Consider the following 13,876-nt stretch of genomic DNA (forward strand, 5'->3'; position numbering starts at 1 on the left):
TAAGCCCCCCATTGACTTCTATAGGATTCCTCTAGCAGATCTACAGCAGAAAATTCTGCTCGGAAATTCTGCAGTGTGAACAATAGAGCAGAACACCCATTGAACACAATTGGACTTTGCTCTGTACATATTTTACGAGAGAAATTTCAAGCTGAAATTCCTCTTCAATTCCTCACCTAATTCCTCACCTTTTCCTCAGTGTGCACATGCCCTAAGTAAGGAAGGGGTAAGCTGCAGTCGGACTTCTCTCCGAGAACAAAAGGGTTGGGAGGTGATTTTCCCTCTTGCCGGAGGCCTATCTTAAAGGGGTTGTTCAGGGGGAAAAAAATTCTTTCAAATGAACTGGTGTCAGAAAGTTATATAGATTTGTTATTTACTTCTATTTAAAAATCTCAAGTCTTCCCATACTTATCAGCTACTATACATCCTGCAGGAAGTGTTGTTTATTAACATTCAGACACAGTGCTCTCTGCTGACATCTTTGGCCGAGTCAGGAACTGTCCTGAGCAGGAGAGGTTTTCTATGGGGACTTGCTGCTGCTCAGGACAGTTCCTGACTCGGCCAGAGATGTCAGCAGAGAGCACTGTTTCTGAATGTTAATAAACACCACTTCCTGCAGGATGTATAGTAGCTGATAAGTATGGAAAGACTTGAGATTTTTAAATAGAAGTAAATTACAAATCCAAATAACTTTCTGACACCAGTTGATTTGAAAGAATATTTTTTCGCTGAACAACTCCGTCAGTGAGTCTCTGGAAAGCCCCATACACTATACCAAAACTAATAACTTTTTATATGATACAGGAGTCAAGAGCCATATTTTCTTTCTGCTCTCTCCTTTCTGCTGACAGCATCTCTGGCCAAGACACGAACTGTCCAGATGAGCTGCAAATTCCCATAGAAAACCTCTCCTGCTCTGGACAGTTCCTGTCTCGGCCAGAGATGGAAGCAGAGAGCACTGTGTCAGACTGAAAAGAAAACAACATTTCCTGCAAGACACACATCAGCTGATAAGTACTAGAACAAATAAAAGTAAATTACAAATCTATATAACTTTGTGAAACCAGTTGATGTGAAAAAAAAAATTCCGCTGGATAACCCCTATAATCAGCCTATCAAGTCCTAGAAAATATTATTCAAAAGTAATTATTAATCCTAAATTGCACTTGAGAGTTCGGATTGTCGGATCTTTAAGCCCGAGAGCGCTGCTCCTAATACTCTAATATTCGATCCGTCACCCCACACGGTTATATTGTGAAATTCTGTTTACCAGCGCTGATGTTATTGACATTACTATTTATTATTATTTCGGTCACGGATATGGTCTGGAATTGTTGCACAGTCGTTCTGCGGCATATAAGAAGATCAAAACAACAGGGCCTTAAAATCATCCCTACTATATGTACACTTGGTCAGGCTGAGTAAACTTTGACATGTGGATGTCGATCTCTCTCATATTTGCAGATGGCTTTATCTGGGTGTGATTACTTTCCAGAACAAATTTGAGCAAAAGAAAACATTACCTACAGTATGTAAGCCAACAGACCAGCTAGTTTTCAGATTTGTCTATTTACATGGGCACTGGATGTTTTGCTAAGGCTCTCTAAAAGTGATGGTAATTGAACTGTGCCAGTATGTTAGTGGAAGCTGATGACTTGTAAAGGTTTTCCAAACAACAAGGGTGGATTTGGCCACAGCCTTCTCGGTAATGTTTGTTAATCTCGAAGAGCAAGAAAGCACCTAACACAGTGTAAGTACTTCAGAATTTCAAGGTGTCAATAGTGTAACTTTTACGGTTTGTGGAATCTTTTGCCGATACAATGGGAAAGTTTACAGAAGTCCTCTGAACTTAATTACAAAATACAGTATTTTCCTGCGTATAAGACTACTTTTTAACCCAGGAAAATTTTCAAAAGTCAGGGGTCATCTTATACGCCGGGTGTCGTCTTATAGGGTGGGTACTGAAAAATTTTGGAACCATTCTGGAAAATCTGTGGTTGCTGCATACAGTGGAGGAGCTCAAAAATGGCCACATCCACACCGTATGAAGGGCAGAGCAAGCTGCAGGTGTCCGGGGTATGGAAAAAAGATACAGTAGAGTGGTGTTGTGCCCCGAAAAACACACCTCTCTCACCCGTCTGGCACTGTCTTGTATCCTACCGGTATTACTGCACCTCCCTCTAATATCTTGCTGCTGTCTAATGTTTTGTATTAATTTTTATTTGGTGTGTGTTGGTAGAGGGATAGTCTTATAGGGCGAATGTATCCCAAACAAATATTTTAACTGGAAAAGTTGGGGGTCGTCTTAGACACCCAGTCGCCTTATATGCAGGAAAATACAGTAACTAAATCAATAGCAAATCCATTGTATAGCAATACAAGTAATGGGCTTCTGTGCTGTGAATATGTATGAAGCTATAGTTTTAGATACAAAAAGTTCAATATAAAAGTAAATACATTAGAGATTAACCATAAGCTTTAAACATGGGGCTGACATACAATGTGCAGCTACCCAGGGGCTTGCAAGGCTGGGGGGGGCACTATGGTCACAGTGAGTGTAAAAGGGCGCATACACTTTATGCTAGAGTTGGTAGAACCCACAGCTGGTGGTGGGTTCGGCTGACAGTAAAAGGTGTTTGGGGACTTCCCTACAGATGATGTTGGTGGTATGTTGGGTCAGACATCATGGATTTTTACTGCCCGAACCTTTTTTCACATGAGCATAGGGCTTACCCGTCCTTTCCCCTAAAGGTAATACATGAACATTTAAAGGCCAAGAGAGATAACTGTTGTCCAAATGACAGCCAAACATTCAGCCAACAGTTATTGAAGGTGTATAGGCACTGCTCACAATATCCTGGAGTCTCCCATAGATTATATACATACATTGCATTATCACAGTCAGTGATGTCTGAAAAATATGAAAGTGACTGTCTAGTCTGACATATGCTGACAAAGCAGCATACAGTGAAAACCTCTCTAAAACCACCTCTTTGAGAAGACTACCAAGTTATACAGACCAGATTATGTGTGACAGGTTTTCTGTACCACAGACTTGAATAGTGGTTAGTGCTTCACAGCTGAGTAGACTTTAGTTAGTCCTGGCTAGACTGATGTCTCCTCCTTTTTTCTAGGCCCGGTAAAAAAAAAACAATAGGTAGTTTCCAATTCTTGGTAACAACTGCAACCCAAGCTAACAAGCTCAACATCCTGTTTCAGTTGCTAACTTCACCTAAGACAGACCTGGGTCAAGGTGATCACAGCACAGTGTGGAGTCTAGGAGGTATTGCCCAAGACTATGTTCATTCCATGCTGACAGTACAATTCGTCTCTCTTCGGAGCAGAGAATTAATTCTTCCGTAGAGAATAAATGAAGCAATGGTGCTCATGCGCTTCCCACAGCTCTTTTTAGATGGGATTTTGGGGTCTCCATATTCAAGATCATGGTGCGCCACCATAATTCTGTGGCCAGATGTGGCTACAAATACTAACCAAAATATTGACTGACTCAATCTAGCACAGGTCCTATGACATTTTCCATGACCATGACCTCAGTTCCCCCCCCCCCCCCTCTTACCATGCTTGCTTTAGTAGTATGGCAAGGGTGTTAGTAACCCAGCACCTACCATTCATTCTGTCTTTGCTTATGACATTGACATCAGAACATCTCCCTACATGACTTGCTTTTCACAATGCAGTGGAGGATCAGACAGTGGGAGAAATTAAAAAAAAATGAAAATTGCTGGCTTACAGCAAATACTCAAAGTTGTCTTAGAAAATTTAGCGTTTTCAGCTAATGGAAAATAGCCACTAGGGGGCTTCACAAATTCTGAATCAAGAGACAACGGGGGAGATTTATCAAACATGGTGTAAAGTGAAACTGGCTCAGTTACCCCTAGCAACCAATCAGATTCCACCTTTATTTTCTAAAGAGTCTGTGAGGAATGACAGGTGGAATCTGATTGGTTGCTAGGGGCCAACTGAGCCAGTCTCACTTTACACCATGTTTGATAAATCTCCCTCAATGAGTATTGATATTTGTTGCAATTAAAGAGTATAGTTTTTCAGTTCTTATGTTTAGCAACAGACACAAACCGATTAGAATATACTGTATTTCACAAATATTACAGTCATGTGACATAATAAACACACATCATAGAACTGCTTATAGAGTAAAAGACATATAAACGGCCAAATGTTTTCACATTATAAATGTGCGGTTTACACTAAGAATCCCAATGCTGGCGGTCCAGGTTTGGCAGTGCTGACAGCCACAGGAGATGAAATGGCTGTGACATTTTAAAGAGGAATTTGTGAACCACAAATATGAGCATGACTGACACAGCAAGGCAGCACACAAAATCAATACAAATAACCTAAACCTTAATACCTTGATCCCCGAGAAGAGGATTGCATTATCACAGACCATGAGGACTACCAGTCACACTAGATCTGACTTTTTCTGCTATTGACTGTGTCACCGGGAAACACAAGGGTAAAATATGAAGGGGTTTCTTTATTAGGTGAATTAAATCCTGTCTTCTACTTGAAGACAGAAATGTGATGTTTGAGGGAATGTCTAATTTGTAATGTTATTTATATGATTCTTCACAAAATCATTAGATATTATTGTGTCATTCAATAGTTGGTTTTCCTTTCTTTCAAAACGTGATACTTTATTTATTTCCTACTTCTTATACAACATTTCTGTATAACGCGGCAATGTATAAAGAATGTAATCACTCATATCATCGCCTATTCTATTGGGACTCTTACTGCTAACTGGGAAGTACATATTGTAACACGATAGATAGATAGATAGATAGATAGATAGATAGATAGATAGATAGATAGGAGATAGATAGATAGATAGATAGATAGATAGATAGATTTATGCTATTTGTACTTTACTAATTTAGGCTATGTTCACACTGCGTACAATTCCGTCCGCAGTTCGTACGCCGCCGTACATGTGCGGCTGAAACTAAGGGCGTGGGAAAAATCGACATGCGGCCGGATGCGTACGAACCGCGAACATACGCCCGTAGTAGAGTTATGCTTCCCTAGCTTTTTTTGAAAGCTGAAACAGGTCATTTACTTGGAAATCTTCGCCCAGCCCAGTAAAACACACAGAACCATTTGGATCGAAAAATCAAGTTCAATTTGACTGAAATAAGTACTTTGTATGGGACCGCATGGAAATCCACGGCCGTGGGTTGGAACATTTCCGTCCTCAAACAATGGTCTTGTTCATTTTTCACGATGCCGTTTACGATCCGGTCGTAAGTTCATGCGTAGTGTGAACTGTGCAGCCGTATATCGTATACTTTCAAGCGTACGCATCAACCTCAAAACTACGTGCGTATATTCGCGTTTCGCACTACGACCGGAAAGATACGTAGTGTGAACATAGCCCCAGAGTGTGACAAAATATCAAATAAGCATTACAATAAAATTTATCAATGACCATAACCACAGCACAATTAAAATGGGAGCCATGATTGTGTATTGCAGCTTCATGGCCCCTTTTTGAAATTGGCAGAACTTGGTTTATAGAACAGTGGAGGAGTCTATCCAGCAAAGCTCATGCCAAAGGCCTGGATTCTACACTTATTAGTACAATGTCTATTCCATGTTGTTGGTTACAAAGTTCAGAAAAGACAGAATACCAAGGCAAATAATGTAACCTTTACTTTTCTTTATGTTCCTTTAATTTTTTTTTTCTTCTGAATGGCAACAATGTAATTGGCAAAAAATGTATAAATAAATTCTATATTTTGGGAATTCTGGAAACTATGGAGTGTTCTGATAATCATGTACTGGCAGGAGAATTAACTGCGGGTATGTGCAGATACGGAAATCATGTAGATAACTTAGGGTACAAACCCACACACTGTATACACAGCAGATATGCAGCAAAAACGCAGCAGATTTGGTGGTGCAGATTTGATGCTGTGTCCAGTTATTTAGATCTAATCTGCTGCGTATTTGTTGCGTGTTTGTTGCGTGTTTGCTGCGTATTTGTTGCGTATCGCAGCAGTAAATAAGCTGCGTATACGGTGTGTGGGTTTGTACCCTTAAAGCGCATTCTGCCGCTCGTCCCCACGAGCTCCCGCTTCACTCTCTATCTGTCCAATAGACTCCATTCTATGGTCAGGCAGACTCCACCATCCGCCCGGCAAATTCCCTCCATTTCCATGCTGATAAATTACTTAATCTTTGTAAAGCGTAAAACTCTATTTTATCAATTCAGAGTTTTAAAACCTCTGCAAAGACATAACATTAACTAATAACATTATGACCCTACTTCAGGGACCTTAGAGGCTTACTGCACACTCTTGTCTCACTAAAGTCAAGGGGGAAAATTTATCAAGGGCTTTGTGCCTTTTTTTTTACCTCTCGCTGTCTCCCCCCTCAAAGGTATTTAGCAGGATTTAGGAGATTGGGTTAAATAGAGTAACAAAAATGTAATATTGAATTTGGCTTTTTTATTAGCTTTTTTATGTTGCATCATTCAATAAACAATAAATACAATTATAAAAATAAAAAGAGTGTGCAGAAGAAAATCCCAATCGGGATTTGGCCGCAGACAGGAGCGGGCAGTGAGTATTTTACAAAACTAATTAGAGGCTAAGCAGCCAAGCAAGTGTGTGGCCACTTGGGGATTTCGTAAGAGCCAGGCATAGGCTAGGCCTACACTGCAACTTTTTGTAGTGCTACTTTCTGATTTTAACTATTGAATGACATTTTATAAAATGTAATCAGTAGGTTACATAATCTCCAAAATGGTGCCAATAAAATTTATTATTTGCCCTGTAAAAAATCAGGCCCTTATATGGGTATTTTGATGGGGGGAAAAAACACTTTGGGAGTAGTGATGGAAAAAATAAAAAAGTTGTTCGAGCAATAGGGTACTCGAAGTATAATTGTTGCATGGGATAAAGCATCACATTCCAAGGGCCAGGGAAATATTGTAGATGAAAAAGCTTTGTAACACTCATGAGCTAGTTTCACACACACGCTGCTTATATCCACCTTTAGGCTATGTTCACACAATGTATATTTTGAATTAATTACGGCTGTTGTTGCAAATTGCAACACTGTCCGTGATTAGTTGAAAATATACATTGCATTATACACTCACCGGCCACTTTATTAGGTACACCATGCTAGTAACGGGTGGTCTTCTGCTGCTGTAGCCCATCTGCCTCAAAGTTGGGCGTACTGTGCGTTCAGAGATGCTCCTCTGCCTACCTTGGTTGTAACGGTTGGCTATTTGAGTCACTGTTGCCTTTCTATCAGCTCGAACCAGTCTGCCCATTCTCCTCTGACCTCTGGCATCAACAAGGCATTTCCGCCCACAGAACTGCCGCTCACTGGATGTTTTTTCTTTTTCGGACCATTCTCTGTAAACCCTAGAGATGGTTGTGCGGGAAAATCCCAGTAGATCAGCAGTTTCTGAAATACTCAGACCAGCCCTTCTGGCACCAACAACCATGCCACGTTCAAAGGCCCTCAAATCACCTTTCTTCCCCATACTGATGCTCGGTTTGAACTGCAGGAGATTGTCTTGACCATGTCTACATGCCTAAATGCACTGAGTTGCCGCCATGTGATTGGCTGATTAGAAATTAAGTGGTAACGTGTAGTTGGACAGGTGTACCTAATAAAGTGGCCGGTGAGTGTAAGTTATTGGAATCACGGACAGAGTGTATACACATAGTATACACTCCAGCCATGATTCCAACCGGCAGCAGGAAAAACTGACATGTCAGTTTTTTGCGGCTGTTATTTATGGAACAACACTGACGGTTCATGCAATGGAAAGTACAGATTTGGCCGCACTTTGCATTGTGTGCTATGGTGAATTGGGAAGTGGGCGCACCCGAATGCACCCGCATTCCCAATTCAATAGAAATGAAGTTCATTAACTTCGGGATTAACTTCACTGACACTTCACTTCAACTGCCGTTCTGTGACTTGACCGGGTCCAGAACAGCTAGTGTCTTACTAAGTGTGAACCTGGTTTTAGACACGTTCACACTGTTTTTAAAGTGCCAAAAAAAGTTTTTTTGTTTTTTTTTATAATAAAGGCTGTAAAAAATTATTGTGATCAATATTTATAGTCACCATTATAAAAATACGTCCTTATAAAAAAAAGTTTTTCTTTGTCTTATAAAAACAGTGTGTCAACATAGCCTAACCATGTCATTTTGATAGCACTTCATAATACCCATAGATTTGAACAACGCCATTTAAAACAACTATAATAGTAAAAGTATATATTTTTTGTCTATAAAAGCTGCCATTGGTTATGTAATCCTCCGTAAGAACGTCCCTGCTATCTTCATTATTTGCTTCTTAGGTAAACATAAATATTTGTAAATGAGGTTTGGGAAATGAGCAATTCCCATTCATCCCTGTATATAAGTCACAACAAAGTTGAAAGCAACCATCATCATTTGAGTTGTACTTGTTAATGTGTGTACTGAGTAACTCTGTTTGTTTGTAGGTCCTTAATAGAAGTGTGTCTAATGTTGACTTTTTGAATCTAATATTGTTTGAATTTTCTATCATGAGTTTAAGCCATGTTACCGGAGTGCTTTCTCTCTCTCTGATGTTTGCCCATTCATTACCTTTTAAACGTCTTGAAGCAGTAAACAGTTAAACGACATTTTCTTCCATTGTTCAAGATGACACAATTATAGTTTCAGAGTCCATTCATCCTTTTTTTTTGCTGACTATAAGGGAAGAAGTTTATAACTCCATTGTTACATTGTATTTGACCACAAGAGCAAAAGGCAAAGAGATTTCAGTTGGTGTGCAAAGAATATGGTAAAGATTACCAATCGCTTCCTTGTTCCCACAAATGAAGTTTATTTCAAATTGCTCTCAAATAGATATTTTTGAAAAATTATCATTGTTCAAAAATTTTTATCCAATTTGGTGATTGTTTTGGATTAGAACAAAGGTTCCAAGTTTTTTTTTTTCTTGTAACAGTGTTGCTTATGTACATGAATACTGTATGTCTAGTATTGCATAATTCAATTGGGTAACACAACCAATGGTCATAGGGGACAGAATAGAGATTGTAGATTGCATTGTGGCTTTCTATGAGGCACACTCCTAGTATACTCATCAGGTTAAAAAATATTCCCTCTCTGCCTAATGGAAGTATTGGTATGTATAACAGGCTTCCAGAAGACCCCTAATGCACCTAAAGGGGTTATCTGGAATTAGAAAAACATGGCCGCTTTCTTCCAGAAGCAACACGACTCTGGTCTCCAGTTCAGGTGTAGTTAGCAATTAAAGGGGTTATCCAGCAAAAATCTTTTTCTTTCAGATCAACTGATATCAAAAAGTTATATAGATTTGTGATTTACTTGTATTAAAAAATCTCCAGTCTTCCCATACTTGTTAGCTGCTGTATGTAATGCAGGAAATGTTGTTATATTTTCAGTCTGACACACTGCTCTCTGCTGACATCTGTGGCCGAGACAACTCTGTCTTGGTTTTGTATGAATCCCCATAGAAAACCTCTCCAGAGATGTCAGCAGAGAGCACTGGATCAGACTGAAAATAAAAAAATGACCAGCAGGACATACAGCAGCTGATAAGTACTGCAAACTTGAGCTTTTTTAATAGAAGTAAATTACAAAGCTATATAACTTTCTGACACCAGTTGATTTGAAAGAAAAATATTTTCGCTAGACACCCCCTTTTCGCTGGACAACTCCATTCACCTGAACTAGAGACAAGAGTCCTGTTGTTTCTGGAAGAAAGGAGCCATGTCTTTTTAAGAAAAAAAAAATGTCTGTTAGTGCAAACTCTGCCTGTTGTGCCACTTCAATGACCTAATATAATACCAGGGCCCCCATCTATAGTCTCCTTCTACTGCTCTGCAGACTCCCCTGAATCTAGGAGGGACTTTTAGTTCTAATTATCCTGATTCATGAATCTGATGTTGAAACTACAATGTAAAAAAAAACAGCACAGGCAGAGCAGCTGTATCTCCATGTAAAGGTTTAAATTACAGACTTTTCTGACTACTACTAATGCTATGTTGGACCACCTTAATAGAAGCTACACCCACATTCTGTAGGAGATGACATAGGTTGGTGTCTATGCTCAGGGAAATTGGGGTCATTGATTGTATTGGGTAGAGATGAGCGTACATCTGAACCCGAACGTTCGGTATTTGATTAGCTGGGGCTGCTGAACTTGGATAAAGCTCTAAGGTTGTCTGGAAAACATGGATACAGCCAATGACTATATCCATGATTTCCACATAGCCTTAGGGCTTTATCCAACTTCAGCAGCCACCGCTAATCAAACGCCGAAAGTTCGGGTTCGGATCGACTCGAGCATGCTCAAGGTTCGCTCATCTCTAGTATTGGGTAGTGTTTACTGTGGCACTGTGTGTGATGACATTGGGGAGAACATATGGAGGCAGCATGCACAGTAAGGCTATGCTCACACCACGTATATACAGTATTTTCGTAAAACTACGGCCGTTGTTGCAGATTGCAACAACTGTTGTGAATAATACTTAAATATACGTTACGTTGCCATCTATGGAATGTATACATATAGGATACACTCCGGCCGGGATCGCTAGCGGCGCCGCAAGAAACTGACATGTAATTTTTCTGTGGCTGCTATTCATTGAATAGCGGCTGCAGAAAACCCAGTCAGTGCACACAGTGGAGGGAGCGGCTCCGGTTGCACGTCCCATTGTGTGCAGTGGGAAGTTCTGATGTGGGCACACACAGATGCGCCCGCATCAGAACTCAGCGGTGCTAAAGATCGTCTGGCCAGCACGGCAGTACCGGCCGGGATGATCTTTTCTGAGACCAGCCATTCCGTGACCCGGCCAGGTCACAGAACAGCTGGTCTCATACAGTGTGTGAACATAGCCTAAAGGTGCAATAATCCTTCCCTGGTCAAACAGCTGTAATAAGTAATCATCTCTATGACAGTTTACAGAGAGCAATGGAAGACAATGAATAGTGTAATACGGCAAGATTTTAAAAGTAAGTTCCTGACAACCAGTCACTCATTATTAGATATAGCTTTGCAGACCACTGTAGGTCTTCCTCTGTTTAAAGGAGTTTAACTTACTCTTGATTTACTTTCAGGACATTGGGGAACAGTCATGCTGACCTTTGTCTTAAGACTGTTGCCCAACATTCATTTTTTGTGTATGGCCAGCTTATGGAAACATTCCTATCTGTTAACTTTCAATAATTTATCCCAATGAAATTTACCATGGCTCGGATTTATTATGTCTGTATTTTTCAGCCCAGTTGCACCTTATTCTATAACTACTGAACATCACGTTCTTCCACATTACACAATTACTCCATTGTCCCTGTCTAATTGTCTATTGACTTTTACTCAGATCATCCTATGTTTTAAATGCCATACAAAGATGTTTGTTTATTTTACCAGATTCATATATTGAACCAGCATGGTCGTCCAGGATCTCAGGGGATCACTTAACAGTTGCCTAGCTACAATGCCTACTTTGATTATTATATTGATGACACTACATAATGCTCTTTTGGATTGTAAGAAAAAAAATTCCCATTTAGATTTAGCCAAGGCTCTGTTCACATAACATATGAGATGTACTCAGGGGAGACTCCTGGTGAGGGTATGTTCCCACTATGTAAAAATAAGGCAAATAACGTCCATTATTTAATGATCATGATCATTAATAACGGCCCTTGTTTTGCAACAACACTTTATTTGACTTCCTCTGGGTCGACAGAGTAGGGTTCTGTAGGTTGAACTTGATGGACTCTTGTCTTCTTTCCACCTTAATTAAAGGGATTATCCAGCGCTACAAAAACATGGCCACTTTCTTCCAGAGACAGCACCACTCTTGTCTCCAGTTCAGGTGTGATTTGCAATTAAGCTCCATTCACTTCAATGGAACCTAGTTGAAAACCCCACCCAAACTGGAGACAAGAGTTGTGTTGTCTCTGGAAGAAAGTGGCCATGTTTTTGTAGCACTGGATAACCCCTTTAACTATATTACTATGTTACATTGTGGAAACATAGCCTATAGGTGTATCCAAACAGAGATAAAATGACTGCACGATTGGTCTCTGTCTACCTTATCTGAGTCAATACACAGCAAAGATTTAAAAAAAAAGTATGGAATAACATGGAAGACTATTGTATTCGATGCAGTAAAATTCAGTATAAATAAGTATACTATTTGGTTATTACTAGAGATGAGCAAAGCAAATCTGACGAATTCAGGTTCACAACGAATTGGGCATTAAATTTGCTTCGTCACAATTTGCGAATTCGCCAGATTCGATTAGCAAAATCACTAAACATGGCGGCCGCAATGGGGGCTGCACATGTTAGCTTACAAAGCTGTCTTTTGGTGGGAGCAAGGGATTATCCATAATCCCTTGCAACAGACCAATCAACTGCAAACCCCACTGTGATGTTAGCAACCCCCCCCCCTACACACACACGCCCCCTCCCCTAATAAAAGTCTGAATCACCCCCCTTTTCCCAGGTTTTAAATAAAAGTAAACAAATAAATAAATAAATAAACATGTTTGCTATCGCCGCGTGCGTAATCGCCCGAACTATTAATTAATCACATTCCTGATCTCGTACGGTAAACGGCGTCAGCGCAAAAAAATCCCAAAGTGCAAAATTGCACATTTTTGGTCGCATCAAATCCAGAAAAAATGTAATATAAAGCGATCAAAAAGTCGTATATGCGCAATCAAGGTACCGATAGAAAGATCACATCATGGCGCAAAAAATGACACCTCGCACAGCCCCATAGACCAAAGGATAAAAGTGCTATAAGCCTGGGAATGGAGCGATTTTAAGGAACGTATATTGGTTAACAACGGTTTGAATTTTTTACAGGCCATCAGATACAATATAAGTTATACATGTTATATATCGTTTTAATCGTAACGACTTGAGGAACATGCATAACAAGTCAGTTTTACCCCAGGGCGAATGGCGTAAAAACACATTTCCCCCAAATAAAAGAAATGCGTTTTTTTTTTTCAATTTCACCACACTTTGAATTTTTTTCTGGTTTCGCAGTGTACTTTATGCAAAAATTCAGCCTGTAATTGCAAAGTACAATTAGTGACGCAAAAAATAAGGGGTCATGTGGGTTTCTAGGTGGAAAAATGCAAGTGCTATGACCTTTTAAACACAAGGAGGAAAAACCGAAAACGTAAAAACGAAAATGGGCCATGTCCTTAAAGGGTTAAAGGGATTATCCAGCGCTACAAAAACATGGCCACTTTCTTCCAGAGACAGCACCACTCTTGTCTCCAGTTCAGGTGTGATTTGCAATTAAGCTCCATTCACTTCAATGGAACCTAGTTGAAAACCCCACCCAAACTGGAGACAAGAGTTGTGTTGTCTCTGGAAGAAAGTGGCCATGTTTTTGTAGCACTGGATAACCCCTTTAACTATATTACTATGTTACATTGTGGAAACATAGCCTATAGGTGTATCCAAACAGAGATAAAATGACTGCACGATTGGTCTCTGTCTACCTTATCTGAGTCAATACACAGCAAAGATTTAAAAAAAAAAGTATGGAATAACATGGAAGACTATTGTATTCGATGCAGTAAAATTCAGTATAAATAAGTATACTATTTGGTTATTACTAGAGATGAGCAAAGCAAATCTGACGAATTCAGGTTCACAACGAATTGGGCATTAAATTTGCTTCGTCACAATTTGCGAATTCGCCAGATTCGATTAGCAAAATCACTAAACATGGCGGCCGCAATGGGGGCTGCACATGTTAGCTTACAAAGCTGTCTTTTGGTGGGAGCAAGGGATTATCCATAATCCCTTGCAACAGACCAAT

The 13,876-nt window shown here is 39.9% G+C and overlaps 1 long non-coding RNA gene across 1 annotated transcript in view; it reads left to right on the forward strand.

The window, feature by feature from the left end:
• Positions 1–1,620: 1,620 nt before the first annotated feature.
• The window catches only part of LOC138774275 (uncharacterized), a 41,113-nt gene continuing 28,857 nt past the window's right edge, over positions 1,621–13,876 (forward strand). Inside the window, exon 1 of the long non-coding RNA XR_011360282.1 lies at positions 1,621–1,750. This is a non-coding gene — a long non-coding RNA (uncharacterized lncRNA). The remainder of the gene's footprint in view (positions 1,751–13,876) is intronic.

Source organism: Dendropsophus ebraccatus, chromosome 15 (assembly GCF_027789765.1).
Source record: "Dendropsophus ebraccatus isolate aDenEbr1 chromosome 15, aDenEbr1.pat, whole genome shotgun sequence".
NCBI lineage: Eukaryota > Metazoa > Chordata > Amphibia > Anura > Hylidae > Dendropsophus > Dendropsophus ebraccatus.